The sequence below is a fragment of the Watersipora subatra genome, chromosome 8 (genome assembly GCF_963576615.1).
Source record: "Watersipora subatra chromosome 8, tzWatSuba1.1, whole genome shotgun sequence".
In the NCBI taxonomy this organism is placed as follows: Eukaryota; Metazoa; Bryozoa; class Gymnolaemata; order Cheilostomatida; family Watersiporidae; genus Watersipora; species Watersipora subatra.
This window is the reverse complement of record NC_088715.1, coordinates 559857-585826: the sequence shown is the minus strand read 5'-3', so window position 1 is coordinate 585826 and position 25970 is coordinate 559857. Positions and strand designations below refer to the sequence as shown.

The window sequence follows — 25970 nt, the reverse complement described above, 5'->3', positions numbered from 1 at the left end:
TTTGATAGCTACATAATATCATTTAGTTCAGCGGCGCAGAAAAAGAGTTGAGGTCAGAAAACATTATGGAAGATATTGAATAGCCAGAAGATGTTTGTTCTATCAAATGCAACAATCAGAACGCAATTGGCAAGGCTATCAAGCAAATATTCAGTTTCAAAAATCCTAATTTTTGTTTCTGCAGGTAGTGAGTTGGTTTGTTCGTGTTACTTGTTCGTGAATGTATACATTTGTAACATCTTATAAATTATTACTATAAAGCTTGTAAAGTTCCAGATTTATAGCATATATTATTTAATAGCATCATTGCGGTTATCCTGTCAGTTTTGACTGCAAACTGCAGCAAACATATCGATGAATGCAATGAGCTTGTATGCAACTGTGTTAAATATAGTATAGCATGATATTATACCTCCTAACTTATAACAAAGTAAAAAATTCGAACCACTAACAAAAATTAGAAGCACTAACAAATTGCAAGGCAGGGCAACAGAATCACCTGCTATACGCACCATCGCGGGTTAATTGCAAGCAATAGATATCAACTAGTAGAGTAATTACTCGGCTTCCCAAGTTTGTTATTTAGAGATCATCAACAAGTTAGGAGATTAATTACTTTCAAAAGAGTTAATAACATTAAGGGTTAAGACATTGACTTCGCCTGTAAAAGGGTCAAACTTAGCTTTAAAAATTCACAGAGCTATTTGTGAAATACAAAACCATCATCTATTTGACCGCCACTATAGGAAAAGGGTTAATAAATGGAATGCAATGCCATTCAAATAGAGGTTTCACAGTAATTTTAGTGGTAAAAAATTCTAAATTATAAACCAAATATCCTCTGACATACCCTCCAAGTCAACTTGATCTGTCATTCAGCCAAAGTTCCTCCGCAGATGACATAGTTTCATACGAGCAGAGTACAGAATAATCCCCATGTATAGTGAGCGTACATTGTCAACCTTTAGTTGGTTGTATCTAATCCTCAGATAGTTATCGAAGAATATTAAAATTCTTGATGATATCAAACTTTTTATTCCATTGACCTGAAATTGTAAAAGAAGATGGAACTGTCCTGGAAGATTAAGCATGATTGTTACTCACCATGACGCGTCTTAGATAAAAATTCCATATAAACATACAAATTATTTAATAAATAATACAGGTTTGATGCAGGACGGAACTAAAACATGTGATACCACTTTTCTATCTGTTTAGAAAACAAGAGAAACAGAGCTATAAACAAAGTATTAATAATAAATTACTAGTTATAGTTGATAGCTATAAAGTACTATAAAATACTATTATTACTATGATAAGTACTATTATTACTTGTTACTATTGTCTTACTGAGAGTCTTACCATAGAGTTGAACTCTAGCCCTCTGTATCACACTCAAGGCCCACCTACTATATTCTATTGTTGAACTCAAACTGACAGTTTGTAGCTATTGCCACACAAGGATAGACCACCCAAGTTGAGCTATTTTAAAGCAGTGAATGGAAATGAAGAGAGCACTCAACCAATGTGACCAGCTGGCATTTACCAGATTGTCTGTCACATAATATAGCTTGTAAGCAAAATCTCACCAGACTACTATATTGCTGACCCTCACTCACCTCTCACCTTTTCATTTTGTGACAATCACCACATAAATTAGGTTATCTGACACTCCTTGAAAAACTAGGTTAAAAAATCGGCAGTGAAACCTGCGAGTGGTGACCGAATTTTTGGTAATCTATTTAGTAATATATTATAGTACAAATATATTCTTAGATAGCAATATTAATCTTATGTGAACATCCCCTCTCTTCCTTTGTGAAACGAACAATAGAAACACTGTATGCCTCGACAAAAGAGCGTTCCAACTGGTAAGAAATTTGAGACACAAGACGAATTCTGAGCCAATACATGCCTTGAGATATGAGACAAATTAGAGATACTAGCATACGAGACAGTTTCAACGCTTACGAGAACAGCATCATTCATTATTTCTCCTCAGATAAAAATGATAAAGAAAGCTAGGTGTGAGTGAAAACTGTGATAGAAAGTGATAAACTTGTTCCTTCTACTTCTACAAATTAATTCATATTTATTAATTACAAAAGGAAAATTGTCTTGAGATATAAAAATTGAAATGTGAGCTAAGTTCCAGAACTCATGAAGCTGGTATGTTGAGGTATGGCTCTATGTCTATTGATGAACCAAAAGATATTAAAAAAGGAGATAAAAATTAGTGAGGTATCATCATGTTAAGCATTAGTCAAAGCATCTCTAGATGCTTTGACTAGCAATACATAAAAGTACGTTGATATCCTAAAATAACACTGGGAAATAACTGGGAAGGGAACAGCACATATTGTCACAGGAAGGCTACACAAGGAATATGGTAGCTATTTGTGATGATCAGGGTACATGATGAGCCGAGATAAGTGAGTCTGCAAGTCTTGTGGATGGTGAATAAGTAAATATTTCTTTAAAAATAAATATTAGCAATGATATGAAATCTCTGTAAATAGGTAATGCTTAAATGCTATGATAATGAAATGCTTGTTATAGAAGATTCATAGTTGATGAATGTGACAAATGCTTTTATTAGAGTTGCTAATTGATCATTTACCAATCATTAGGGCGATATGTATATAGAGAGTGTAACTCCCAATTTACAGACATGTGCAGGTCTATGTGGTAGATAATCAAATATCCCTAATATATAATAGATATTGTTGCACCATTGTTCTATTCCATCTGTTGGTTAATGAGGCTGAACAATGAGATAATTTGGACATTGAGTAGTACATAACTCCTGAATGTAAAAACCGTATAATAGCAAGACCTATTTGATGCCAGCTGTCATATTGTAGATTGTTTTCAACCAAAGGGGCAGATTAGACTTGAACTATGAGTATTTTATAGAAATACACTGTTACAGTGGCAGTCAGAGTAAACTTAGTCTTCAGTTCATGGTTTGCTCCGATTTTAAAATATGGCTGGCAGCGTCAAGCAGCAGCACTGATAATGTAAACATCGAGTGCATTTGTATGTAGATGCTTCAAATGAATGAAAAGTTGATGATGAGTGAAGAATGAGACAGCAAAACCACAACTACTAAAGAATATAGAAATACTGGTTGACAAGTGTTTTGACATCACCCAAAACCTCCAGCTCAACTTAAGGTTTCCACAGAATCATTTAGATATTAAAGCTTGCATACCATTAATGAACATAGCTTCGCTGGTTGTGACTGCATGTACACTGCAAATAGCTTGAGAAAAGTTTTGGCTTATTGGAATGACGTCATTCCAATAAATAGGGAATAACAAAAGCACTGACTGAAATGGAAACTAGTGTTTGGGTGTTGTGAATGTGTTGAAAACTGACTTATTCATAACATATTCAGGAGTATATTAATGAGCTGATAATGGTAGAGCTAGCTGAAGGACTTGGATGAAATGTGCCTGATCATAGTTCTGTAAGAGTGTATATCTATATCCATATATATAAATCTCAAAGTTTGTCGTCAGTCCAGTTATTGCGATTAAAAAATAGGAATCAAAAATCGCCTCGCAGATGATTTGATCTCAGAACCTCTCTGTCGGCAGGCCAGCAATCTAATCCACTACACTATGATAGTAAAACTTTCAATGGCTGCTAGCATTTTTATTGCATCGGTTAAAATAATCAAGCTTGAAGCTCATGAAGTCATTAACTAAACAGTTGATTATAGTTACGCAAAACATAACTATTATTTAGCCGTCTGCAAACGCGGTCATTGTTTTAGTAAATATAAGTTTACTTTCGCTAGCTTACCAAGTATGTTACTCAAATTCATTGCGTTGTTGTTTATCCCTCGTACAACTCTGCCAGGCATTTGGCTAAAATACATTAATGTGGGAGTCGGTCTGTCCAGTGATAGAGATCAGATTTTAGTGACAAAAATACACTTCAAAGATGATTGGATCTTGGCACTTCCAGTTCTAGAAACCACGAGCTTACCCATTAGATTATGCCTTCAACTGAGTACAGCAATCAATAATAGTGAAGATATTCATTACGTTGGTTATAATATGCATTACAACATTACATCTCATGCTGGGCTCTCAGCCTAACCAGATGAATGCACGGCATAGCAGGAGTAATAAAAGCAACTTATAAACAGTCGTAGGTAGTATAGCGTGGGGATGGCATTTGTCGCTTGAAAAGGTGTTATTGACTATCATTGGAGTTGTCCCACCGATAGTGGTAGTATCGAATTATCAATGAGCAGACAGAGTTCACCGATAGTTATCAAGTGACTTGGCAGCTGGTAAAACTATTGAATTATCGTGCCTGAAAAGATCGAGGACTGTGGGAAGGAATAGGAAAAGGTGATCGAGTTATCAGAGCGTTCAATTTATCAGAACACTGTCACGAGTCCATGTATTTATTAGTCGATAAATGCACAAACTATATATAAATCAAACGCATAGATGGCTGGTTGCAAATTAAAAAGCTTCTAGTGTGAAGTTAAAAAAAATTTCATCAGAAAGTATCGAGACTTTTCTATCACTTGAAATTGGTTTGTTGTTTGAAGTCTTGTGATTGCCAGGATGTTTTCAGATGAAAGAAGCCAAACTTTATCGCTGTTGAAATGCTCAGAAAAAAGACATCTTTTTTGAGCGTTTTAAATAATGATATATAGCCCCCAGGAATGATATACAGGGGGCTGTATATCACTGTTTTAACCAATATCAAATTTGCCAATTTTCCTTTAAGTTTATTCGAAGGTTAGCTCACTTTTCTTAGCTTTTGGAGGGCCATCGCTAATCAGATGATTGGCAAAATTTTATTTTTGCAAACCTTTAGAAAAGTCGTTATCGAAAATATTTTGCCGATGATGGTAATAACGACGTCTAAGAACTACTAAAAGTTAAGGTTTGACTCTATGGCTTGAAATAAAGTGATATTCTATAGCGATAACAACCGTCATAGTGGCCGTTGAGCAAAAAACTGTTTGAGTTAACCAAGTTGAGGTCAAGTTATCTAAAGCAATTTATCATTGCGTGGGAACGGACCAAACAGATCCGTTCGAGTTAATCACGTGTTCGAGCTATTCGAGGGCGATAACTATCGAGTTATATTATTTTTTATTATTTGATAACAAGATATTTGCTTCGGATCTTTTGATAGGCTAAACATAGGCAACAAATTCATATCGAGAAAGACAACTATCGACTATCGAAATCGATTATCGAGCTATCGCGCAACCCTAGTATAGTGTAAAAGTAATGTGTTAGGTAATATAGTGTAGGCATTGCAATTTCAATTGTAAGGTAATGGTAATGTAAAGGGCATTCACTTAGTATTATATGAGTTTAATACGTTACACAAAGGCTACAGTTTAGACACCCAAAAAAGATCTCACATGTCAGGCAATGTCTCAGCGTCATGATTTTCCTTTTGGCCATTTTTTAAGGAAGACTAAGAACTGACCAAAGTATAGCCTATATGATTAGATCACACTTTTACAAAAAATACCAGGAGTACAATGACCGATGATGAGAGTGGAATGAAAAAGTGAAAGGTCTTGACAGTTTAGAATATTTTTAATCTTTCATTTATTTTTTATAGCTTAAATGTTTGTTGGTTACAATTAGTCTGTTTCTACTTACAGGTACAACATGTGTGACTATTAAAATTGGAACTCGGCCATCGAATTAAGGAACTTTGCATTATTCTCTCCTATTATGTCTCCCACATTATTGCAGAAGAGAAAGCACCAAAAACTGTTTTTAAATACCCAATATTTGTAGCTGCGGCGGGTTCATGATGGCGGCGACTAACTGTTGGTTTTTGGGCTTTTAAGAGCTTTTAATCACATCTCGACATATTTTGTACCTACAACACAGCATAGTAAGAAGTGGTGAATATTTTGACACCAAATAACTGTAATGTAAATTTCTTGCAAGTATGCCTTTAACACTAACGCCTCAATCAGCTATTCAAGTTTTTGCATAAATTAGGTTTGATTAACCATCATGTTTTTTTGTTTAGTTCACAAAAGCAATATAATAATTTTTTATAACTTATTATTGCCTCTAAACTAGTAAAACTAGAATTTAGCTATTAAATTAAGGCACTTTGCTCACATCTTATTGCAGAAGAAAAAGCACAAGGAAGCTGCTATGAAAATACCCAGTATTTTTATAACAGGAGGCAGTGAGAAGAAAGAGAGAAAGTAATATTACAAAAACATCGCACCATCATATTGACCTTTCCAACTGTAAACATCTTTTTGACAAGTGATAGCGGGCCTAAACTGAAGCCTACTGTAGCCTGTAATATATCAAAATTGGACTTATAGCAGCTACTGTAAAATATTAGGTTAAGAAATCTTAACCTCTCCACCAGGCTGGTTACAAACACATGAAGCATCAATGCCTTAATGATTGCAGTTGCCCAAACACATTTGCGCCCATACTACAGCAAGGTTAAATTGTTAAAATAATACATTTATCGTGAACATATTTTTTCACTGCAGCCGCTACATCTATATATTAAATTTCGGTGTATGAAGATCTGCAATGGACTTACATTTCTGCCAGACATCGATTTTTAAAAGTTGTGTACTATTGGATGTTTTGAGTGCTAAACCTTCCTGTTTCTAGGTTATGTGATGTCTAATTTCTGTTGAGTGTAATCGAAGAGTAAATGAGTTTTAATTTCTTTTTTCTCATGTACCACCTATGCTCATGAAACGATAGCCAATACTTGTGAAACTACCATATACATTTTCATATATTATAAAAACTTGGAAGCACCAAGTAGCCTACTCGTGCAAACAGGTAAAACGTTTGCACTACTTCAACAATTTCAGACGTAGATATTTATGCAAAACGTAAGTTATTTAGTTGAACTAGGCTGGCTTTACTCTAAATGTTGTCTTCCTTGCTGATATTGTGCTACGTATTTTTGTCCATGACATCGGCTGTCATTCTTGGCGCAAGTTACCACTAATAAACTTTGAGTGAAACTGCAATTCTTCAAGTATACATTTAGCCACTGAATCGCCAAACGCAATATAACTACATTGAAGATATCAAAACAAGCTCTTATTAACAACAGCTCTTTTTAATTAGCAATATATTATGTTCTCCCACACTTACGCGCTGGCCAAGTGGTGGAAAATCCAATTATAATGATGACGATAATAAGAGATCTGACCAACTTACGTTGACCCGATAGCAAAAAATACCGCCAAAATAGTATAAAACAGCAGGTAAAATACATTGTTGAACATTCATAATTATTGAAAATTGGTTACATAATTTATCAAACACATACATGTACAGTCTCACAGACAACACGTGTAGATTCTTCTTGAGACATATTTGGCTAGCGCGTAGCCAGAGTGTGAAAGGCAATAATAAAACATAATGCGCTCGCGGTGATATAACCTTAGTTCGATAGGTTAGCCTAACGCGACGTGTCATACCACCGCGAAATAAAATTTGCTGCTTCGGAAACTTTTAGAAGAAACTTCCGTTATAATTGCTTGCGGCTGCGTTTAATTATAACATCCGCCGTCATTTATGGATCGTGAATGACAAGTTCCAAGCAGTTAGGTAATAAAGTTTCCGATAGGTTTTGAGTCACATTATTCTATCAGTAGCATTGTCTACCGTATACCGGTAGAAGGGGGTGACAGTTCTCTAGTGAGAGTTACGTTTATGTTCTGAAAAAGTACCCGAAGAAAATGGTCTATTATAATGATCAGCCAATACATGTGTAAGTCCTGTATTATTTTTGGGTGCCAGAGATTACGAATACGAATATACGAATACGAAATACGAATTACGATTACAAATAAACAGTAACTGGACTTTTGGGCGACAGTCATTAGGGCGACAGACACTTAGGCGACACTTTCGGTTCGAAAGGCGACAACTTCAGACGGAAAAGCGACACGGCAGACAAACCGGCGACAATTCTAGACTAAAAGGCGACAAATTGGTTTGCTGTTTGGTTGAAGGCAAGGTAATGTACTGACAAACTATGAGATGCTGTCGTTGTGTGCTATGCTTGTTATATAAACGTGTGTACTCACATGCGGTTGATGCAAAGAAGGAAGGTCTCCCAATCTCCCCACGCCTTTATACTCCTGTAACCTCTCGTACTTCCCGTAACCTCTCGTACTTCCCATAACCTCTCGTAACTACCTGTAACTACCATGACCTCGGGCATTAGCGTAGCCCGCGGCCCACCAGCTCGATTATACAACATGCCCTTTTTCTTTTCTTTTTTGTATGGGCCACTAACCTTCCAGAAATACATTGGGACTCATTCATCAACTCACCTTGCTGGTGAAGTTTACCTTACGCTTTAACCCAGGTCTTCCTCCATCGACACCTCCTGCGTACCATCACTCCCGAGCAACCCGGGGCTGCTGTCGTACCCGGCCGCACTACTCTCCTCACTCTCCTGATCCTCCACTCTCACTGTTGTATAAATCAGTGTACTCTTCTTGCTACTGCCAGCTCCATTGCCAGTCTGCACTGGCTTTTCCATCACTCTGACCTCCGCCGCTACCAATACTCTTACCGTGACCACTGTCACTACCATAGAGTTATCTCCCCCTAGAGTGATAACTACACGAGCGTTTCCGGTGCCAACAAGGAGCGTTTAGGCCACGCCTCTTTTTTGTGCTAGTCAGTCGTAGTGATTGACTAGATCAATAACATCAGCCATGAGAAGGGTTAAACAAGGATCATGAATTCCAGCTGAGATAGTAATTAATGCTCATATTAAAGATATGATGATTATAGTTTATCACTTTAATATATGCTTATTATTTAAAGCAATTCAATACCTACCAGGGATTGCTAAACATATTATGGAAATGTTTACTTTTTCATTTCCATAAACATAAATATTTCCATAATTTTAGGGAAATGGATTTGGAAATTTTATTTTACAAGAATGGAAATAGTATGAAAATGGAAATAATATGGAAATGAATTATGGTAATCCTATGGAAATGGAAATAATATGGAAATTAATTATGGAAATGGAATTAATATGGAAATGAATTATGAACTTTTATGAAAATGGAAATAATATGGAAATGGAAATAATATGGATTTGGAAATACTATGGGAATGAAGTAGGGAAATGGAATTAATATGGAAATGAATTATGGAAATGGAAATAATATGGAAATGGAAACAATATGGAAATGAATTATGGAAATGGAATTAATATGGAAATGAATTATGGAAATGGAAATAATATGGAAATGGAAATAATATGGAAATGAATTATGGAAATTGAATTAATATGGAAATGAATTATGGAAATGGAAATAATATGGAAATGGAAATAATATGGAAATTAATTATGGAAATGGAATTAATATGGAAATGAATTATGGAAATGGAAATAATATGGAAATGGAAATAATATGGAAATGAATTATGGAAATTGAATTAATATGGAAATGAATTATGGAACTTTTATGGAAATGGAAATAATATGGAAATGAATTATGGAAATGGAAATTGTGACATGCACATAATCCCTGATACCTACATGACTTGCCAAGGCACTGAATAGATAGTGAGTGAAAGTGAAGGTAATGCAAGCAGTTACTCATAGATAACATACATAGTTATACTGGGGTTGTATTACATTGGTGTGATGGGAAGCTAATCAACTGCCATCAACTATGAGCTGTACTACCCGGTGTTGCCCGAGTAATAAAAAAGTATTTGGACAGAAAACTTATTTTTATATAACATTTACTATTCTAACTTTTAAACTTCATATCATGAGAAAATATTTTTAAGCAGTTTAAATGAATTAAGATGAAAAAGAAAACAACTCTAAAGGTTTGCAAGCTTTTTCAAACAACTACAACTTTTAAATTTCATATCCTGAAAGAAGTGTTTTGTTGAAATAAATTAGGAAAAAAATAAAACTGTAAATGTGTTTAAATGTAAAATAATTAGCAAGTAATGGCTAAATATAATCTGTTTAGCTATGATTACAATGGAAAATTATTTAATAAATAAGGTAATAAAAAGTCTATTTTATTTTTATATAATTATAGTTAGTAGAATTAAGTATAATTTATTTTTCTTTAACATATAACAACATTTACCACTTTAACTTTCAAACTACATAATATGAAAAGTGTTTTGTGTAATTGAAATAAATGAAGAGATGAGAGAAAATAAAAACAACTGTAAATGTTTTCAAGCTTTTTCAAACAACTACAACTTTTAAATTTCATATCATGAAAGAAGTGTTTTGTTGAAATAAATTAGGAAAAAAATAAAACTGTAAATGTGTTTAAATGTAAAATAATTAGCAAGTAATGCTAAATATAATCTGTTTAGCTATGATTACAATAAAAAACTATTGTAATCATAGCTAATTTTTATTATTTTATTTAATAAATAAAGTAATTCTCAACTACTTTTTTACTACTTTATTTAATAAATAAAGTAATAAAAAGTCTATTTTATTTTTAAATAATTATAATTTAGTATAATTAAGTATAATTTATTTTTATCTAACATATAACAACATTTGCCACTCTAACTTTCAAACTTTTTGCTTGCTTACATCAAGCAAAGATGTCCACTAACTAGTGGACATCTTTGCTTCAAGCTAGTCTATGTATTTGATTGATATGTATTGAAATCTAATATTACATGCAAGGGCTGTTTGTGAACTGAGGTGACAATGAATCACTCTATCACCATACAATGTCAACACTTTCAGTTGATGGCAGTCGATTAGCTTCCCATCACACCAATGTAATACAACCCCAGTATGACTATCTATCTTATCTATGAATAACCAATGATATACAGCCCCTCATGTGTGGGGGCTGTATATCATTGGAGTAACTGATTGCATTAACTCACCTACTTAACACTGTCTATTCAGTGTCTTTGCAAGTCATGTAAGTATTGAATTGCTTTAAATAATAAGCATATATTAGAGTAATAAACTATAATCATCATCTCTTTAATATGAGCAATAATTACTGTGCAAATTAATGATCATTCTCACGGCTGATGTTATTGTTCTGTCAATCACTACGAGTGACTAGCACAAAAAAGGGGCATGGCCTAAACGCTCCTTGATGGCACCGGAAACGCTCGTGTTGTTGAATGCACAGTTATCACTCTAGGGGGAGATAACTCTATGGTCACTACCAACACTCCTTCCACCAACATCTCCAACACTACTTCCACCAACCCTGACAAGCCCGGAGTCTTTTGGTTGGGTCAGTAATGACTCCTCAACCTCATCTCCGTCTCTTCCGTCTTTACCTCGCTCTCCCCAATAAGAGGCAGGCTCGACAGGCTTCCTGTGGGAGGTCTCCACCTGGGCCGTAACCGGCTGCACAGGGGATGGCACCACAGAGTTGGGAGTTGGCATAGGCCCAGACCTATCTAGCTCGACCTCACCTGCAACCAGTGCATGTCTGCTACTAGCAACTCTCCTCTGAACCTCGGCTAACTCCTGCACCACTACCCTGAATGCCTTGACATTTTCCAACTCCATGACTGCTGCCTCCCGTTTGGCTTTCAGCTTAGCTAATTTCTCTTTCGACTTCCTCCGCACCTCCCTTTCCTCTCTTTCAATCTCCGCTACCTTTTTCTCATGACCTTCTCTGTCTAACCTTCCATTGCTGGATATCTCGGCTAAAAAAGAGCAAATCTTTTCCATTACAGACACTGGTTTAGCTACTTTCTCAGCACCTTCCCTTACCTCATCGTGACTCTGTTCTCTATCACACCCCATAGACACCCGCACATCCCTGGCGCCCCGGGCTGTCCCCTGTTGGCTACCAATTTCCACATATCCGCCACTCTTCACTTCCTTGGTTTTGCAAGTCCACCAATCTTGACCCGTGTGACCTCTCTTAACTTCGCTCTCTCTGTCAGACTTATTTGTCAGGTTTTGCAACTCGACATCATCTGAAACATAACTTGACCCAGCAATAATGGTTCTTGACGAAAACGGCTTAACTGGCTTAATACTTCTACACTCCTTAACAGCCTCAAACTTACTTTCGCATACCGCGTTTACAACAGCAAATAATTTAAGCTGCCTTAACTCAGTTATGCCCAAGAAGTTTGTTCTCAATCCTTTCACCACGTATACCTCTGTCTCTATAAATCTATATTTACTTTCCAACTGAACACCTGCTTTACCGACTACTCTTAGCTTACGACCATCTATTCCCGCCAAAACAGTAGATGGCTCCTCTAGCCGTAGGTTCAGCCTTTCGGCCGTCCCCTCGGTTACAGTCGACACCTCTGCCTCGGTATCAAATGTAAATCCAACGTTCTTCCCATTGACCTTTAAAACCTGTACAATTCTCATTTCTAGTCAACTGTCATCCTCATACTTATCCCTAGAACCAGAGAACCTAACACTTCTGCCCTTACTACTATCTTGGTACCTCTCCTTATACTTCTCCCCCTCAAACCTATCCATACTGTTGTCTCTGTACCTGCCAAATTAGCCTCTAATTTCGCGGGGGCTTTCTCGGCCCCTGAACCTCTCCCCACTACTGTCCCTGCTACCATACCGCTCGTAGCTATTATCTCGACTACCTCCTGACCTACTACTACCTCGCCCGTCATAACCTACTTCTCTCCTATCCCTACAATAGCGGGATATATGTCCTCGCTGTCCACAACAAAAACATTTAATGGAGGGACAACTCCTCATCTCATGCCCACTACGTTTGCAATTGTAGCATACTCTACCTTCACTGCCTTCCCTACTGCCTGCTCTATATCTAGAGACATGCCTCTCCCTGCTATTATCTCTATACTTTCTACTGTCACTGTCCTTGTGATACTCCCTGCCTCTTGTCCCATATCTACTAGTACCTTGCTCTTCACTACCATAATACTCTCTACTACTCCTAGGGCTACCCCTAGGGAAAGATCTACCTGCTGAATCATAACTTCTATCTCTATCATTACTCCTGTACTGCACTCGGCTATCAAACTCTGATACCTTTGCTACTTCTCTCTTAACCTCACTCTTTAACTCGGTACTTCTACCCTCATTTCTCAAAAATCTATCAGAGCTGTTGGCCATTTCACGAGCCCTCAATGCCTCCTGCAATAACACCTAAGTAAGATTGGCATTCTTCATTAACTCTCTGCTTACTTCTCTATCTTTCAACCCGTTAACCGCCACAATAAGGGCAAACCTTACCCTATCATTATCGTTAGTCACCTCTGCATATCTGCTCAAACTCTCTACCCGTTGTAAAAACTCTCTATCACTTTCCCCAAGTGTTTGCCTAGCCGTAAGGAACTTATGCCCCTTTACGAACATACTCTCCTGTCTACCATAATAACCCTGCAAAACCTCCACTGCCCCTTCATAAGTAGAATTTACGCCATCTACGTCAAACCCTGCACCCCTCAATACTTCTCTACCACTGTGCCCAATAGCTCTCAATAGTGGCACTAACCTACATCTACCTCTCATAATAGGGCGTCTATCGCCACCTTCACCTTCGTAACCTCTTCTCTCAACAGCACTCTCTATACATAAATTCATCTCCTCTATGAATCTCTCCCACGACCCATCACCATGCTCTCCAAACACCAGCTTCGGAAACCCACTCTCCATCTCTACCCGATACAAAATCTCCCTCACCACAAATACACTCTACCCCACTCGTATAATTAGTGTAACTCCCACCTCCGAATATGTAATAAATAATTACACCTCACCAACACCGCTACTTCACCGCTACAACACCTCACAACACTACCCTACCTCACGTTACCTCACCTGCACGCCCGTGAAAGGGTCTATTCAACCGTTTTAACTTACCCGCAACCAGAAAAATTATCGCTAATGATAACAAAAGAAACAAAAATCAGAGCTCCGTCAACTGCGCCATGTTATATAAACGTGTGTACTCACATGCAGTTGGTGCAAAGAAGGAAGCTCTCCCAATCTCCCCATGCCTTTATACTCCTGTAACCTCTCGTACTTCCCGTAACCTCTCGTAACTACCTGTAACTACCATGACCTCAGGCATTAGCGTAGCCCGCGGCCCACCAGCTCGATTATACAACAATGCTTACGTATATTTTTGAAACGTAGCCTTGAAAATGTTATTGTTTTTTTTACAGACTTTTTTATAAATCATAATTGCAACATGTATTTTTAAACGCCATTGGTGAGATTGGGATTTCTCTAATTATGCTAGCCCAGACAATTAACAAAATATTAAGGTTTTTTTCTAAAAATGCATCTAGCTTATTCAATTAAAACACCAAAACTTGTTTTTGTATCAGCATGTTTGTTCAAAATTGTTCGAAAAGTCACGTTCTCGGCTGAATTGTCGACAATCTTGTCTCTGATTATTGAAACTTTAGAGTTATCCCTTCTCTGATTGTTGAAACTTTAGAGTTATCTTACCTCGAAAAGAAATAGTTTTATGGTTTCGATCGTCAAAATTCTCCGTAACTGGGAGAAGAGTTTGCTCTTTGTGTGAGATGAAAAGACAATTCCCTATTATTGTAATTTCTCATTTACTTGTGGAAATAATGATTTCCTTATCCTTGTTTCTTTACAATTATGATAATAATTCAATGTCATTATAATGCAGACTCAATAGGCTAAATTGCGGTTCACACGGATCTATTTTTGTTGAGATTTTATTTGAGTATGAAGAGTGAAGGCTTTTTCTGACATAGGTGTCTAAGATATATCCATATTTTACTAACTTCTGCAGCTTGTTGCAAGAAGACTAAACAGCATCACAGAAAGCTTATGGAGAAATGATCCACTCCAAAGCATAGAAATCAATTGGTCCTGATGCCATGTTACCCTAGAGTCACTTGAGATATTTGACCGAATTACCCTTGTCACAACCTGTAGTTTGAGACAATGAGGAGTGATCAACACCTCAAAGACCTTTGTGATATATACTCAGTTGCAGGTTAATGCTGCCATGTACCACATCATATACTATATTTTGCATTTTAACACGCACTATGAATCTTTTTTATATGCGACTATTTTAACAAAAGACAGACTTCAGAAAAGATGGGAAGATATTACATAGACAGCCATTGGCTTGAACTTTAATAACAACTTTATTAAATAGTGGTGTAGGGAATTTCCTGCAATTATTTTTGTGTATGATTGGAAGTGCAAGTACATTCGAGCACCCGCGAGTCACTGTGTACAATTATACTCCTGTAATTCAAATTATCTTTTCATGTAAGTTTTAGAATTAGTAGAAAGTAATATTCAGTTGCCAATTTATAACCGTGAACCTGATCTCGTCATTCTAGATAGGAAAGAGCAGTTCTGTCGCTAGATGGGTTTATCTACATACTATCAATCAGAATAAAGTCATTGTAAAAAAATTAATGCTGCAAACTATTGATATACGTATTTTTGAAAGTTATATATGATAAAAATCAGCTTTACTATTTGTATAAATATACCAAAAAGCAAATTTATTAAAATGTATAAAGCTAAACTCATATGTATGTATTTATTTTCATACTGCAATCAGAACAAGAACATACATTAATTTGAGATCTACCACTGAGGGTCCTAATACATGATACATGAGCCAAAGGATGTATAATGACTCATCAACAGCGGTATGCTAGTGACTCAAGAATGCATCGCTTCAAAGGGGTTGAAAAAGTTGGTACCTCTATGATGTCATAAATTAGGCGGTAAGGAATCTCAGACTCTTGCCACACTGATAAGCATCTTGCCAGTTTTTCCAAGCATTCAAGGAAGGAAGTGAAAAAGAAAATAGTGACTGGCTAAATGACTTCTGAGCGTGTTGACCGACTCTAAAGTTAAATTTGTAGAAAAGGATGAACAGAAGAATAGTTGGGCGATCAAAGACAGATTAATCTCAGCAGTTTTTTTAAATAACAACTATCTCAATTAAATAAATATTTGGTACATTCATTAATACAATATGAAATTCTACTGTGTGCAAAAGAATAGTGTAATCAGATTAATGGCATTAATGAGGATATAAGCAGGTAATAGATGCCAAGGAAGTAAGGTGGAGCAAGGTGTAAAAAGTATGCTAATGCAAGATTTCCGATCTGGGCATCAATAAAGTTGGTGTCTTGTTAGTGTTCACTACTAATTCACAACAATATAACAGGCCATAGCAGGACTTAATATTTTGAATTAATCCTGCCCTCAGAATTGTTGCCTCAGTGTCCAGAATTGTCGCCTGTTTGTCCGCTGTGTCGCCTTTCCGTCTGAAGTTGTCGCCTTTCGAACCGAAAGTGTCGCCTAAGTGTCTGTCGCCCTATTGACTGTCGCCCAACCGTCCATAGTTCCAAATAAACTATTATAAGCGACTCCATTTGAGCTTTTTATGATAAATGCGCTGGCGGCCGCGTTGAAACCTCTAAATATTCGCCACGCGTTTTCCATTTCGAACCAACTATGAAGAACACTATCACAAGTTATGAGGGCCAGTAGTTAATATGTACTGATATTTTTAACTGGCATCAATTTGTATAAATATAACTATACACAAGTTTAGGCTCAACTGTAAGTAAGCAGAAGTTTAATTGTACGATGACAGCCCAAACTAATCTGATTGGAATTGGAGAATCCCAAGTACCATAAAAAAGAAACATTGCTTCATCATTGTAAGCCTAGTTGGTTGCTCTAGGTTTCGAATAATTTTGTTTTGAATACCACTTTTGAACAGTCTAAAAAAGAGCAGATTGCACAACCTAGTGAATAGAGTAAACCTAATAAAATAGTTTGTGGGGCTTGGCTAAGTATTTAAATTAGCCGATTATTTTAACATCTCTAGTTAAGGCAAGAATAATTTGTATTCATATTTTGTTATATTTAAAAAAAATTAAGTTATATGCTAGAGATTCCTGTCAAGCAGCCCACTACCAAAGTGATAATTGTAAAAGAAAGGGTACTGCCGGTTGGGAAATGCAATAATAGCAGTCGAATGGCACTGCAATGCAATATTAGAACTGCAATGGTAGCTGTAATGTACTGGGTGTTATTAGGTACAACAAACAACAATAATGGAAGGAAAAGGTTATGTTTATATCTCTCCCCTGCAATGGGAGAAATGCAATATTATAAGTAAAATGGCAAGCCGCTGTGTAATATACACAGGCTGGGGGAAGGCTGTATAGCATTGCTCATAACAAGCAATAGCAAGAAGTTGTTATATTAATCTATATATCTATAAAATTACGCTGAATTCAAAAATCTAAACAAGTTTTAGCTGCTTGATCTCTATGGCTGCATGCCTACTTGATCTCTATGGCTGCACGCCTACTTGATCTCTATGGCTGCATGCCTACTTGATCTCTATGGCTGCATGCCTACTTGATCTCTATGGCTGCATGCCTACTTGATCTCGATGGTTGCATGCCTACTTGATCTCTATGTCTGCATGCCTACTTGATCTCTATGGCTGCATGCCTACTTGATCTCTATGTCTGCATGCATACTTGATCTCTATGGCTGCATGCCTACTTGATCTCTATGGCTGCATGCCTACTTGATCTCTATGGCTGCATGCTTACTTGATCTCTATGGCTGCATGCCTCTTTGTCTTCTGTGGCTGCATGCCTACTTGATCTCTACAAACTTGATCTCTCTTGAACTATAGAAATAGATGTATATCTATAAGAAAAGGTCGGCCTATCACTTAATTTTGCAGATATTAAAATTGGCTTAGCAGCACCACAGTATTGACCACAGCCGCAGTATCATCAACAAAATCTTTAGATAAATAATAACAGTAACATATTGCACACCATCGGTCACTATAGGCCTACTTTGATCTTGTAAATTTGAGATGATATTCTTATAATTAAATCTTATAATAATCCGATAAAACCGAATAATTATTCTTATAATTAAATATTGTAATAATCTCATAAGAATCGTTAGAAAAATATCATCGTCATTTTCTTTACTTTCACTGCTTTGGACATCAATTGGAATAGCGAAGTACTCATTATAAGTGTCCAAAATGTCAGAGTCCGGTAGAATTGGCAAAAAAAGACGATTACTTTTCAGCACTTCTACGTTGATTACAGAAACCTTCGGCAATTGGACAATGCCATAGACTGGTGAAATGTGCACGCCTTTTTTTCTGAATTGCGCACGACTTCGTGGTTCTACTCTTTGTTGCACGGCCTTATCAGCGTTTCATTGGCCGGTCTTAATTTTGAGTAAAAAACGCTCGTCAAGTTTTTATCGCGAGTTTAAGCCAAATTAATCTGTCTATTTATGTATAATCCGATCAGATGGGTTAGTTTTAGGATATTGCAGAAAATTTTCAAAGACTTGGTAACATATTTAAATATGTTTACACGTCTTTTGTATCATTATTAATTATTATACTTGAGCGACCTTACACAAAAATGGTTAACATTTTTGATGGAATTATCGTACAAGGGTTTGATAACGGCCGTGGACGGATACTTTTTTGGGAGTTGTGTGCGCATATGCATTTATCATTGAGCTCCCAAACATTCGCTTCGCTCGTGTTTGGTTGTGGGATAATTGACAAGGTTTAATGATGGAGAAAAAAATAAATATATTGTATTCAATGAAATTTTTATTTTTTTTTTATAAGACAAACAAGACGAAACAGGACACTAAATGGCTAAACAAGTGACTTACCTACACCAAAATACTTTTACAAGAAATATAATGTCCTACAGCGGTTATAGTAAAACACTAATTGTTGGGAAAAAAACTTTGGGGATAAGTGAATCAAAGGCTATGTTATCATTTTATTATTATTATCAGTTATTATTATGTTACAAGTACAACTTTAGCCTGTGGTCTGTTACAATGACATCAGGTAAAAACAGGATTCCAAGCTGTTTTGACTAAAGATGAACACTTGAAGCTAAAGAACAGCTTGATCCAAGTGATAGACTTTACTAATGGTATGAGGTCTTGTAATAATTTGAACCAATTGTATGAGGTTTTACAGTAAAGCTAACCAATAGCAAAAAGTGGTTCATAGAGGTAACTATTATTAAGAGGTCTTACAATATTTCCAAGACTTTGTAACGAGGTAGCCGACCTTCAGGAGAGTTTTCATTCAGTAGTATTTTTACACTGTGGTCACACTATACACTCTATACTCTAGCTGCAGTTGTCTTGCCTTTTCCTATCTGGTAATTGTCTTTCCTATGATAGGGCTTAGTTTTCTATAAATAAACAGTCGAGGGAGAAAGTGTGGGAGAGAGAGAGTGTGGGAGAGAGATGAAGAGAGAGAGGGTACGGGAGAGAGGAAATGAGAGAAGGACGGAAAGGTGGAGAGAAATGGGGTACAGAGAGTGGAAAGGAGAGGAAGGGAAAGAGGGAGAGAGAACGAGTGGGAGCGAAAGCGAGAGTGTACGCGGGATAGAGGGAGCGGGAAGGAGATGGAGAGAGAGAGGGAGCCGGAGAGAGAGAGGGAGCGGGAGAGGGGGAGTGGAAGGAAAAGAGAGAGAGAGAGAGAGGCGGAGAGGAGGGGAAAGGAAAGAGAGAGAGAGCGAGAGAGAGAGAGAGGCGGAGAGGAGGGGGAAGGAAAGAGAGATGAATAACAAATAGTCAAAACAATAATCAAAGACTTAAGATTGGGTTATGGCTAAAATTGAACATACAGACGGACAACAGCCAGTATTTTTATAGATAAGGTAAAGATGAACTGTATATATTGATAGAGAGCTAAATATCTGACACAGGTGCTTAGCCAAATAGTATGTATATGTGTGCTGTTCATATGTACAGATAAGTTGTTCATTATATGTATAGTATGCTGCTCGTATGTACAGATATCCGGTCCAGATGTACATATATCCTGTTCATATGTACAAATATGCTGTTCATATTTGCAAATATGTTGTTCATAAGTGTGAATTTTCTTTTCATAGGTATGGATTTTGTTTTCCTATGTATAGATATGGACAATAAGCTGAGGAAGATGAGAGGCAGAGGTGTTAGAAATAGCTGAAACAGCCGGTAAACGTAAGCATTGCAAAGACCAAGATTCAGCAGTTGCTATGGTGACTCTATAATACTGATCATGTTTGTTGATGACATTGCATAGAGTTTGTATCATACACTTTTGTTAGCAGATGTTTATGCTTTTCAGCGTCAACATACTCATCTGAACAGACGTGGTTCATGATATTTGTAGACAAGTCAAGCTGATAATCTGCCCCAAAGCGTTTCCCAAGCTATTCTTACTAGCCTTTACTCCAACCATTACCTTAATGCCTAGTACAGTGTCTGCTCCAATCAGAAGTGACGTCTGTAGCTATTTATTCCTTGGATGTCTGATGGCTTACAGCTATTTCAAGAAGGTAAACATTGAAGAGACTTATTCTGCCTGGTCTCCGGTTTGGGGTAGAGTGGGTTGAGGTTTGGTGCCTTGTTTGCTGCCTGAAGTTGAGGATACTGTTAGCTAGACAGATGCAGCGAAATCTTTAAAGATGTAGTTGCGTCAAAAATGAAATTAGGACCCATAAAAGGCTAAAACATCAGCTACAATTTGATGCCATTTTTGTATTTGTAGACCAACCCTGTCCAGAGATATATGCGTTTGAATGAGGCCCTCTTTTAAAAAGCTCACGTTCCAGCGGGTGCCTATTTCATGACGTCACAAGCAAGGTATCTGAAACGAAACCACGAGCAATAAATATGAGGTCGATTCGTTAGCCAATCATGCATGCGAAATTTTTATATAGGCCGTAATAAATGTTATCACTCGTAAAACGCGTTGTCTGTGATCTCGAAGATTCTCTTAATTAGAGAATTCATTCTCAAAGCGTTTCAACAATTACTAAGTTAAACATATTTTTAAAATGGCTTCAAGTTCGAGCGACCGCTACTCAGAGTTATCTGAGCAACTTTTAGTAAAAGATTAGAGTAGACAGCCTATGGCCAAAGCTGACAGGCGTCAGCAGCGTTTCGTTGCAGAAGAAGACAGAATGGAGGTAAATTAACTTAGAGTCTTCTATACTTTAGTAAATGTAATATTTTTTATAGTCATAAATACATATACTAATTAATAAAATGATAATTCTTCGCTATCTCCAATCATCGTTTCATAGCTTATCTGCCGTTTTACCTAGCTATAATATTTTTTTTCGAATTTTCTTTGGTAAATTAGAGTCATGATTACAAATTATTTTCACTCGTAGGAAGTGGGTAAAATCGATTGATCATTGCAAATCTTTAATTTCCAGAACCAAAGCTTCGGATCGTTGGCCTGGCGTACTTGTGCCTTTATTAAATGTTTATTCGTTTTTAAAATTACACTCACAATCTATTTAACTCCCAATTTGGAAGCTGTCAATAGATACGCTTTAGAATGACATATCTATGAATGACATATTTATTGCATCTACTTTGTTTACATTTACTTGTTTTACTGATTACAGAATGTTTATGTCGTCCCACCAGCCGAAAAAGCTTTGTCAGTGTGGAAACTGCCATAAAGGAGAAAGCGAGACTTGAATGCGTGCTGGATGATGTTTTGTTTGAGTTTGTTGCAGTAGGTGAATTTGTCTTATTGTATCAGCTAATACTATGTGAGTGGCCACGACTTGATGAATATTTTTAATAAAAGCTTTATGCCGAGATGAAAATATTTTTGCTTGTAAAAATTGTATAATAAAATAATATTGTTGAAGAATATTGTGGTGAATCGGATATGGTATATGGGTGTCCGCAGAACTGGAGAATGTGAGTTCAAATCCAGTTTGCAGCAGACTTCTCATCCTTAAAACTCTATCCCTGTCTATTATCTTTTCAAAAAAATGGCTTGCTTATTTCACTTATTTAGTATTCGGTAAGAATAGTACTAGTCTAGTCTACTATATTATCTCATTCGCGCCCGGATGGGTGCATTATAGAGATGTCAATATGTACCAGTATTTTACTAGTACTAGTAAGAAACTAGTACGTAGGCAATAGGTAATAGGCGACATAATGTGGGCGGGGCTTATGGGAGGCTGTATATCGTTTGTATGGGTAGCTGCAGAACTGCGCTGATACAAAGACCGCGTTCTACATTGGTGACTGGACAGAATTACCGTAGACCGGTAGAATTGGTAGTCGGTACCCAAATGTTTACACAACATTTGGAGAAAGTGAGTAGAACAAATTTTCAATTTTCGTTATTTGAGGCCTTTGAAACACTCATAATAATGCATCTGTAGCAGGATTCAAAATTTTATTCTAGCCAACATGAGCAAATACGAAATATGATATATGCCAATAGAGCCGCGTAAGACTAGACTTTTATCGCAAATACCCGATGTGAATACGAGAGATAGAGACAGGTTGCCAAATGCGTGACATCATTTTGGGCAAGTCTGGGCACAATTTGGTGGCCTGAGCGTTTTTACGGCGATCAGATTTTTTCGGTTTTAATCTTCAAACATCTTGGCAATGCGATCGCGTAACACAACAAACAACATATCAACTGATAGAGAAAAAAAATGCTTTCTTTTAAGATCAATTTAAATTTGACACAACTACATCTTTAATACAGTCAAACATCTACATACAATTTTTTTTGGCATCCAGCGAAAAGATTTAAGCAAATATTTTCTCTTGACATACAAACTTATGAACTAGTTTAACATACGCTGCCGGATGTTTTTTTTAACCAAGACATCTTCGTCAAGTAAAAGTAAATGTGAAAGTATAAAATTCTAGATGACAGAAAAACAAAAAGCAATTAAATTTAGGATTGTTGTAAGTTAGAATAAGTTATGCTGCATATTCTTACTACTGAGTCTGAAATGCATAAACTTCAGATACAGGTAGAGTTATTTGTTTCTTGACCATTTTTAAAAACAACAAACATTTTAATAGTGTACCACCTTTGTCAACATCTTCACCGGAGTCGGTTACATTTTCATAATAGACAGACTACATGCGAATGCAGAATCAGCAGATAACCTTGACCTTAATTAACTAGTATATTACTCTAAGTTAGTTATAGGTTTAGCCTCTGATATTAATACGATGACTGCTTATAGCTACTCCAACATCCTATGCATCTACTTCTTGCCTGCCCATAAAACTATTCTTAAAAATTGTAAGCGGGTTCACACCAATTAGTTTTGCTCATGCAAAAACTCAAGGGTTGTCTTCACTTTAGCACACCCATCAAGGTTCTCAAAACGTTCTGTACTGAGCCCTGCTCTTTACATCCAACAATGCTAAATGCTATTTTTAGGCTAGCTGCGACATTGATGTGTAAATCTGTGAATTAATTGCCCTGCTTTGCCAACTACGATGTCTTCAATGATAGAATATGACAATTGGCATGATGCGTGTGAATTCTTTGAAACAGAATCTATAGAGGAAGAGGAAGATATGGTTGTTCTATACATTATGCCTAGTTACATTTTCACTGGGTTTGTACAACTTATTGACATAGAACTGCAATGATAGTCAAAGGATATCATTGGACTGTTGTCTGTCTTGATAAGAATGTATGAACAACAGATGTAAAGGTACCTCCGGTATCACCTCGTGACAAAAATGATCTTAAATGACACGTCTATGGGGTTTAAAAACAGCATTAATAAAAAGTTATCGACCGACCATTGCTTAACGTTTCAATAAAATAATAATGTAGTATTTTTGTGCAAAACAGAAGTATTAACAAGCATTTGTTTTCATTATATCATATAAATATCTAGTCAAATACATTCTTACATCTTCAATGCTTTGTTTGTGTATTTAGCACAATGTGAAAAGGCAAGAAGTCGCTAAGGTTGAATGTTGTTATAATTGGAGGTGTAGAACTGGGGTTTGATGCTCAAGATTCAGCAGAAGTCTGGTATGCTGCAAGAGGTTACATACAAGTTTAGTACAATGCTATGGAGACAGAGAACCTATCGTATGACACCTATTGTATATCCATCTCTAGTTCTACTGTATACCTCTCATATACTGTATACCTTATTCGTCGAAATATTTTCACAAATATACTTCACGCTTGCGATAAAAACCATGTCTATTGTTCTTACGTGTCTATTTTATCGGCATCAAAATGCTGCAACTTTGAGCACTGATATCTCAAAACATAGCATAAAAATATGTTTAATTTTTTAAACTTAGCTTGAACGATTCTTCTGATAAAAATAATGAGCCTTTTGGCCCGCTATGATGGTCGAAAAATGCTGTAGAAGTTGTTCGCGCCATATGGCGGGAATTGTAAGTCACATGATCAGATAATGTTAGTTTCAGTTCAAGTTTGATCTGTCGCAAATAACAGATAAGCTTTCTTGTATTTGACTTGTTAATTTCAATTCGTCATAATCTCTAACGCACCACATCGTGTTTGTGCAGCTGGCAAGCTGAGAAGCACCTTTTTTGGCCAAGAGCAGAGAAAAGACCAGACCCTCACCGGGCGCGGAGCAACTGGGTGAAGCTGGATGTGACAAACTTTATTTATTCGCCTGCTTACTCTTACCTTTGTTTTCGTCATTTCAAAGACAACATGTTTTCTAACCTGTTTGCATACTCCACATGCCACCAAAGCACGTGAGTAATTTATTTTATGAACCACTTGTATTAGTAGTAGTAACTCGGGTTATTTTCCAGTATTCTCTTAATACTACTGCATTAATCTATTTTTAATATTACAATATTAATGTCATTTAATTGTAATATGATATTATTAGTATTTTATCTTTTTAATTACGTGTATTATTTTTATTATAACAAAATAATTCATACAGCATATCTATCTGTAAAACGTAATATATTAATATATAATTGATAAAATAATGTTGTTTCACGATTAATTTCGCCAAATTTCTTAACCCCACTCACTTATAGATATGTTATATGAAATAGTTATTGTCATTTTCTGATATCATCGTTAATAGCATTTTAATATTATTAGATTATTAGTATTAGATGATGAAGAGTTTGTGCCAACCACTGAAGACTAGGAAGAGTTTGAGCGCTATGTTGGCCAGCGTCAAACGCTCTCCAATTACATGTCAGATAGAGCTGAACTTAACCAAACTTTACAAAATATAAAGAATATCCATAAAGTTATTACTCACATTTTTATGTTTACAATATCATGTACTCTGATAAGGTTTTGTAAAATCTGTGTCATGATTGCATGGCTATAAATTTATTCTTTTTCTGATCAAGCAAATATGATATAATAACAAGAAATGATGTTGTACAAATCTTATTGCAAGTCAACTATTGTGTTGTAATTTCAGACCCGAATTCTCCTTCAAAGTGGAGAAAATAATAGTAAGTGTGACAGCACTCCAGCGACTATTTCACTGCCACGCCTGAGCCCTCCCCTGCTCATTCACGATGGTGCAAGAAGGCTGATGGATAGAGTTCAAGGTTACATGTGCCTCCTGTCACCAATCGTACACTTGGGAAACAACTGCCAGGGTGAACAGAGCTCACGTCATCAACCCCTTGCTGGCAGCTGCATCACTCTTTTCTGGCGGATGCCTTACGCAGAACCTCCGTTTTCTGTCGCTCCTGAACATCGCGATACCAAGCCACAGCGTTTGCCTCTACCAAAAAAGAGAATACCAACATGGTGTGAGTGTTAATATTTACCCATAAACTTGGAAAGTGTGAGTAAAAGCTTGGCAAACTAATTGAATAACAAATTTTAGAAACAATTTTTTTCTTGAAATGAAAATATGTCATTCTTCAAGCGAAATATAATATAATTTAAAATTCTGATTCTTCATCATAATATAGCACAAAAAGGGGGAAGAGGATTCTACATTCTTAGACTAATGATAATGATACAAATTAATCTTGTATAATGAAGTTTTACAATATTTCACAGTGTATTGCTGAGCAGTACACCCTGCATAACGAGGGATTGATGGCAGCAATCGATTATGAGCTTGATTTGGCAGGTGACGGTAGATGCGACAGTCCGG

General features: G+C 36.5%; 1 protein-coding gene and 1 pseudogene across 1 annotated transcript in view; one reads left to right on the top strand and one right to left on the bottom strand.

Annotated features, from left to right (window-relative positions):
• Positions 1 to 25970, bottom strand: part of LOC137401912 (nestin-like) — a 1051237-nt gene that overhangs the window by 541787 nt on the left and 483480 nt on the right. The gene's annotated exons all lie outside the window — the stretch shown is intronic.
• The window catches only part of LOC137401802 (32 kDa beta-galactoside-binding lectin-like), a 36206-nt pseudogene continuing 33558 nt past the window's right edge, over positions 23323 to 25970 (top strand).